Here is an 8,298-nt window from a genome sequence, read left to right as displayed (position 1 = left end):
ACTCACATCCGGCCGGGCTGCGCTCGGCCCCCGCGGCCCCGCCTCCGGCCCTGCTCGCCGACACCCCGCCCTCACGGGGAGCCGCTTCGGTGCCGCCGCTTCGGGCCTCTTCGGCCAGACGGCGCGCTGAGCCGAGCGGGCTTCGGACCGCTTCGGCAGCGCTCGGGTTTCTCCGTCGCGCAGGGAGGGCTTCGGGAGGGCTTCGGGCGCGCTCGGCACCGCTCACCTCCGAGCAGCAGCGGCCGCCATGCTTGTGCTACTAACCCAGTCCGGCAGTGGGGGCCTGCCTCCGGCTTCTCCGCCTCAGCACCGGGGAGGCCCCCAGGGTGACACCCCCTCCCCCTTTTTTTTTCTTCTTTAATCAGTCAGAGCCGTACTGAAACGTGATGTCATGTGCTGGCGCTGCTGAGGCAGCAGGCAGCCCCGTGCGGCGAGCAGGGCTGGTGGCGGCTGCAGGCCGCGGGGAGCAGCCCCCTCAGCGGGGAGGCCGCGCTGCCGTCTCCGCCGGCGCCCGGCCGTGGGTGCGAGTCAGGGCATCACCCCGCACCAGCCGCCTGCATCGCTCGCTGCTGGTGTACTGACCCGGCAGCCACCCTGTCGCATCGCGACAAACCCCTCTCAAAACAAAAAGCGGCCTTCTGACACCTTCCGGCAGAACCCTATAGCATCGACCCGCAACCTAATTCTTCACATCTCGTGAAGCACGTTAATGCAAAATTAGGTTTGCCCTACGGATGTACTGAGCTGACGTAACTCAAGTCACCGGAGACGACCCGCAGCGTTCCTGCTGTGCTGCTGTGGGTAGATGCTCATTTGCCCCAGGCAGCCATGGGACCGTCCATCTCACCCAGTGTGCCAGCACAGCGTGCAGCCAAAACGCTTCCCTTCATCGACAGATCTTCACTCTGCCCTCCCTGCTCCCGACGTGCTATGACATTAATTAACTGCTGACAAGTTTTAGACCAGATCACTGCACAGTCATTCTTCACAAGATGGGACAGCCCACTGACTGTCAGGCTACACGGAGCCTTGGGTTTCTTTTTTCCCCAAGCAAACCAGTTATTTTCAGGAAATACTGAAGTAAAAGTCAAGCAGAGCAGGTGTGATCATCCCAGGAGTCTTTTTAATTTCTACAGTTACTTCTTGCCATAATTCTACTTAGCAAAGAAGCTTCTGGTTGGACTGATGCACACAGCCGCTATTCCCTTTGCACTGCCACCCCTTCCTCAAAGAAAGTATGAGGAAGGGACCCGTGCACATGCTGCTTCTGCAAAGTGATGCTGAATTCACTGAAATTTATATAGTGTACCATAACAGGTGGTTTTCTAGTGATTTGATCTCCTAGTAATTTCAGAACATTTCTAAATTATTTTGATACCACACAGCAACCTGATCAGTGGACAGAGCATTCCCCAATATTTACTTCCATTTTTCTTTCGTGGAGCAAAGATAACTGTCAGATGGTTCGCATCAGTGAGGAAAACATTGTAACTATTGCTGTGAACTGAAAGGCTATTTTTGGAACACTTGAATATCCATGTTCCCTCATACAGATGGAAGCCGAAATGACTTGTCATTTCAGCTAAGTATCCTTAAAGCCAAGACTGCCGCTGTCAATGACCTGGCAACTGTTCTCTACGTACCGGCAGCCAGGAGCTGCGGAAGAGAGGTGTGGGCAGTATCGCGCAGTGCTCCTGCTGTTCTTGGCTGCCACCACTGCTTTTGGGGCCTTTGAGATACTGCACAGAAATAGAGCAGACATGAAGACTGTCTAATTTTTGTTGCAGTCCTGGGGAGACCCATCGCATGGGAGATTCAAGGCACATGCAAAACTGCTTCTTATTTTCCCACCGCCTACCTATTCCTCCACTGTTTTTTGTTTTGTTTTGTTTTTAATCTAGCGTAAAACAAATGGATTATTAGTTTTTTACATGAAAAAGAGGTACAACAAAATTTACAATACTATTACAAAACAGCATACAAAAACAGGGATGAAGGCTATAGCAGAGAAAATACATTGGCACAAACTGCTTTTATGATCTGTCATGAGACAAGCAATGTTTCAGTGCTCCTCCATCCCATTCTTTTGGGACTAATTGTTTTGCATTGTCAAAAAAATACTTGAGTTAAAACTCAAGTGTATACTTTGAAATTTTTTTAAAATTGACAGTTTTATACCCAATTGAATTTATAATCACCAACATTAGAAAATACCTAGACAAAGATTTACTGTTACTCATTATAAACCATATTACAGTTTGGATAGATGATGATGGTAACAGATTTATAAATTTTTTCACCACACATTTGTAAATCTTTATTTCCTCAAATATGATAAAAAGGAGCCTTTAGGAATTGCTCAAAATTGTGTATTTGCAATCCTAGTTGGTATCTCTTTTAAAGTAACTTTCCTTATTTGCCCTGGAAGACAAATTGTTACTTGTGTGTATGCTCCTTAGAATACATGATGTGTTAATTATTCTATTATTAAATTTTACTATAGTTCACTATATATATATATAGTGTGTATGTATATATATACACACTATATCTTACTATATAAGCATATACTTATTCTTGCATCTTTTTTAACTAGTATGTAGTGTATTTGTTTTTAAACAGAAACAAATAACTTCAATGGTGCTACAAATGCTTAACACTTAACAGCAGGTATGTTTTTTTCCCTGAGAACAGAGAGGAGAGTGTGACACGGGGAACATACTGAAACATTAGTTTGACAAAAGAAAAGAAACCTAGAGAGCAGTATGAAAGGCAGGGCAAGGGAATGAGAAGTTAATAACAAACACCGTTGTATTATATATAATAGTTACAAATGCACTACACAGAGATGTGAAAAAGAAATAATGAATGGCAGTAACAATAACCAATTATAAATCTTTCCATAATTCCGATAAGATCATGAATCATAAAGTTGAGGCTTAGATCAGTCCTAATATTGCTCCACAATCTATCACCTTATTTTCTCTCACCCATTACAACTGTTGAAAGTCTTTTTCTTAGACACTAAGAGGAAATCATTATTTTAAATTGTTTTGGATACTGTCTGAATGTGTTCATTGTGTATGTGCTGGCACTGAAGGAGCATTATTCTCCTTTGTGGATGGGGAGTGGCAGGGTAATCACGCTGATGCAATACTGGAAAGTTCTACTCACTATGACACAGACTATCAGCATTACAGAGACAATAATTATTTGCACTTTTATAGTATCTTTCATCCCAACTGTTACTGTCTTCTTTAACATGTTAGTTCATTAATAAAGCCACAAACAAATGCACAGAGCGGTAGTGAGGGACCAGTATACACATTGTAGATACAGGGAAACACGTCAGAGAAATGAACAGAACACCTAAGAGTGATTCACAGGTCTGTTCTCTGACTTCTAGATGACACTTCCTGCTGACACCAGTTCTGTTCAGTCACCTTCAGGAAACAGCATGCTACAATATCTAGAACAAAAGTAACAGCCTGTCTTTACCAATAGCATAAAAAATTCTAGGCACAAAAAGTTGTAATCTTAATTCACAGCTACTTGAAACTAGGGGTTGGACTGAAGTGCAAGAGCCAATTTTGCATGAAGCACAAGCATATCACAAAGTGTCAGAGGGTGGAATAAGGTTTTTGACATACTGCACTCTTCTCTCTTTAGGTATTTGTAATAAAATCAGAAGCAAAAGACCTCACCCAAAACAACTGAAGAGAGATTTCTCTTACTGGAGAAAAATGGTGTTTTCAGATGCTTTTGCATCTTAAAATAGCTAAAAGAATTGTCTTTAAAAAGTTTCACTTAACGCTTGGTTTTATACTAATTTTAGATGGTGGTAAAAGTCAGGTGATTGATGATGTAGTATTAGGGGTATAGTAAATGGTAGAAAGCAATCTTAATGCACAGCACTAGGCACACAAAATTCCTTCCTGGACTCTAGTTCCACCTGTGGTGTTACCTGCCTTTCTGGCCTGTCACTCACTGAGCCCCTCTGCCTTCCTGCTTTTAAAAAATCAGGATAGCAGTACTTACTCAAGCTGTTTGGGTAGTAACTAGCACTTAAAGAATCACACCTAACAGTTGCCTGAGATTCTGAAGTTTTTTGCTTAATGATCTTTGAATTCTTTAGTTACGTTGTCTTCATCAAGCTAATGGAGCACACAGTTTTAATTAGGAAAGTGACACTATCACTGTGAAGGAAATTCAGAACACCTTCACTGAAGTTGGGGAGATACTGTGACATAAAATTCATGTTTGAAAATAACATAATCCACAAGCAGTGGTCTGCAATTTTTAGATATTCCAGGCAGACATTTTTTGCATGATGAGTTTCCTGAGTGTTGGAAAAAACCTGTACTAGCATGTGATACGTACGTTGTTCAAATATAGTACTCAGTCTGCTCTAGAGGAACCAAAGCCAGCAATAAAAAAGGAACCACAACTTTTAAATGTCAGCATTTGCTGCATCAAAGAGAACAAATTAAAGAAGCGTAACAATAAAATGTTAGTATATAAATCACTACATTAATAATGAAGCAGTGTAAAATAAATGCATCACATTCATGTGATATTAGCATAGATGATTTAACTCGTAACATATACAACAGAAACAACTCCTGTATTTTCTTTAGGTAGCTTCTGATAAATACCTCTTCTGTCAAGAATTTCAGTTATAAAAACCACATAAGGCTTTGCATTCACTTACGTCAACCCTCAGGTTTAGCAAGCAGCAACAGACAGTGCTTACTACAGTGAGAACCGTTGTTGAAAGCAGTGGGACTATGCACAGTAATCCCTGTATGTGGCTGTAAGCTTTCTGGAATAGAGACATCATTATATATTTATAAACAAGGACCTGAGACTTCTCTGTGTCACTTCATTTTTTTATCGCTGTAACTCCCTCAGCAGAAATATGGGAATAAGCCTTTTTATAACTGTCCGCATCACATCATGCCTTGAGGTGAGGCATTGCTGAAGTACACAATGCGTAAGCTGCAAGTTCCCCTCAACTTCTACCTATCTTGATATCAAGCATTTCACAGAAATGAGCCTTAAAATATTAAGGAAAAGGATAAAGGTTTAACTATTACATAAGCCCCTTCAGTATTACTTCAGTATTTACTGCCTTCCGCTGTCCAATCATTTTTCACATGAATAAAGACCGAAGGCTACAAGCTTTGACCTGGCCACTGGATTTGCTTAGAAAGATTTCCTGTTTCTTTTGCTCCAGGCTTGCAGAGCAGCTTATGGACTTTAGGAGAGCTAGCACCTAAAACGACCAAGTCTTCTATGGTCAGTTTGTGTGAGGACAGATGGATGGGCAAGAAGCCTGCTTCCCTCTGTCCTGCTGCACAGCTGTGACTCACATCCCAGCTAACAACTGCTCTTGGAGTGGAAAGCAAGGCGATAACCAGACAGCTTCAAAACCACATTAGATCAAAGCCAGAAATTAAAATCAGTGGTTCCTCATATAGCACAGTCAGCATTCGGAACAGAAATGCGCATTTATTACAGAAATAAGACAACTGTCAAAAAGTGATGATATATTCTGGAACGTATTCCTCACTAGAACCATTTGTAGAAATTCTGAAGAACTTTTAAGAGGAATAAATAAGTTTAAACTAGCTTATTTTAGCATAAGTAGAATATAGAAATTGTATGAAAAAACTTACAGTTTTTTTTCTCAGTTATTGTATACTGATAAGCTGCTATGTAACAATTTCTGTGAAGAGGAAGACTTCCCAAAAATGTTTAATTTATCCTCCATTTCCTAAATATAGAAATTACAGAATTGTCCTGTTTGCAAAACAATCGAGGTCAATGGTGACATAGGTCAATGACCTTTCTGTTTTACCAGGAGATGCAGTTGGGTGGCTGGTATTTCTGCTTACTTCTGGCAGCTAGGTATTTTGATATAATGTTAGACCCTGCTTTTATTAAACTGACGAAAAATACCCATTCCAATGCGGTCTTGTGCCTTTTTAATATTGCCTGTGTTGGAGTACCAATGCTCCTCAGTGCCAGCTGTGTGCAACAGTGTTATAACACAACAGCTTCTGCAAGAGTTCCTACTATCGGTAGCCTTCCATGTATCTATAACTTGCCAACACTGTGTTGTGAGAATCCACAGTGTGTTGCACACTGAATTTTCGGACAGATTTTAGAGAGAGGGGGCTCTAAGCTTGACATTGTCACAAACCAAAAGAGTAAACTGAATGCTTTTGTCACCAGGGACAACAAGCTCTCTGAGGGGCGCCTGGGATTCCAGAATGCCAAGGCAGATCACTGCTGGGGAAGGAAAGCATGGCGTCAGCAGATGGGCTGCCACAGCTGATGACAAGTTTCCTTGCAGTCCTAAAAAACCCACTCACAAGAAGGGGTTTGTTAGGAACCATCTGGGTTGTTTTTAACTGAACAAAAAAGTACAGATCACAGGAGCTGAAGAGGACAAAATGTTTTATTGTTTAGGATTTTTTTACTTTTCCTCCTTCTCAAGTTTCTGTTATGATCTCGGTCTTTTGCAATCATTTTATCAATCATTTTATGCAATTTTTGCATACATAGGAATGGATATAAAAAGGCAACAGAAGGAAAGAACTGCAAGCATATATAACGCTAAACTCTGTCTCATATAAATACTGAGTGTTTGTAGTTTATGTTGTTATTTGTTCTTACAGAGAGTCCTGGAGACTTGATCACAAGCATAAGGATTACTCTGTGTTGTGCTCCAGAGCGAAGAGAGTTACCTCCCCAAAAGCGGTCTATCCTAAGCAGAGGGCAGACAGGCACAGTTAAACAGGGGAATGCAATGAGATCATGTTGGTCCATGTGGTAGGCACGTCAAGGGCCTCATTTTCCATTCTTTTGGAAATACGGTAACTTAAGATCCCTGAAGGAGAACAGAGGAATCTTTGCACAACCTATGAGGAATTACTTTTAAATATAATGGATATACGTTGAGAATACTTACAAGAACATTTTGAAAATGTAACAAGTCAGTAATGTTGACTAGCAACATTTTTTCTTTGAATAGAGGAATATTTCAATATCTGAGAAGAAATTTCAGGTAAAATGAAATAAAACTTGAAAAGACTTGAAAAGATAAGGATGTGCTTGCCTGATGCAACAGAGAAAGACAAGTCAGGGTTAGAAAGCAAAAATGGGATGATAGCATTAAAGTGATGGAAAAAGATCTCTGCAGCCATCAGCCATGAATTGCATGTCAATAGTTTTGAACTTCTGCACATTAATCAGTGTTATAGCTCAATTGAAAATGATTTTACCACCATGACAGAGCTGAAATCAAAGGAGGAAGTGTGGGATGGATTTGAGGTTTAGTTTCACTGTCAAAATAATTAGCTAATTTCCAAATCTTGATGTGACAAAATCTGGTGAATCTCTTCAATTGGTATTCAACTGCATTATCTGCTACTTTCTTTGTTGGAAAGCTAAAGAGTGTTTTATCAATCTCACTATTTAATTAAATAGATCCAAATCAATACCAATGCTAACTTGTTATTATGACCTAATTTATTAATTACATTGCCTATTTTAGTGTAAAGAGTAATTTATGGTTAATCAAGATTTTAAAATTGATACCATGTCATATCTATTTTGATGTGCAACATGAGCCAGAACTAATAAGAATCTGGCAGATATCTACTGATAAATATAAAATCTAATCAGTTTCCTGATTTAACCTTTGTGTATCACATCGCATTCCAATTTTAAAAAGCAGCTAAATGTCCTGTGGCAGCTAAATCACATTTGTGCATAGCTGTTGAGAAGATGGTCTCAGTATGCATAATAGAGAAGGGAATGGAGACGATCGGGAATTCAAATTACCTTGGAATTCCAGTGACATCTCAGTCCTGTGCCTCCACTACCAACAGGATTATTAAAAACTTCAGATGAGGAGGAAAAAAGATACATCACTGTCTTCATAAACTGGACCTGCTAAGCTGACACAGAAGGGAGACTGGGGACACCACTCACACCCCACACAGTGGTAAAACTGCTGTGTATGTTATTTTCCTGCTTGCAGAAGCACTATACCCGTCTTTAGAAAACTGTGACAGAGGTTAAACCACTATGGAATCGGAAGCTGGTGCATGAACTTTAGGGATAATACACATAACTTCCAGTTTCTGTGTTGTTTTTTTTTTTTTTTTTTTAATAACTTGCTGTAATAACAACTTAAGGGATATTTTTTGAATGAATTTGTGGGGAAAGTATTGTGGGGAAAGGGTATTATTTCAAGTTATCCACAACAAAACCAGTGCAGATAAGTCC

The sequence above is a fragment of the Falco punctatus genome (genome assembly GCF_963210335.1).
Source record: "Falco punctatus genome assembly, chromosome: 4".
NCBI lineage: Eukaryota > Metazoa > Chordata > Aves > Falconiformes > Falconidae > Falco > Falco punctatus.
Note: the sequence above shows the minus strand (reverse complement) of the source record.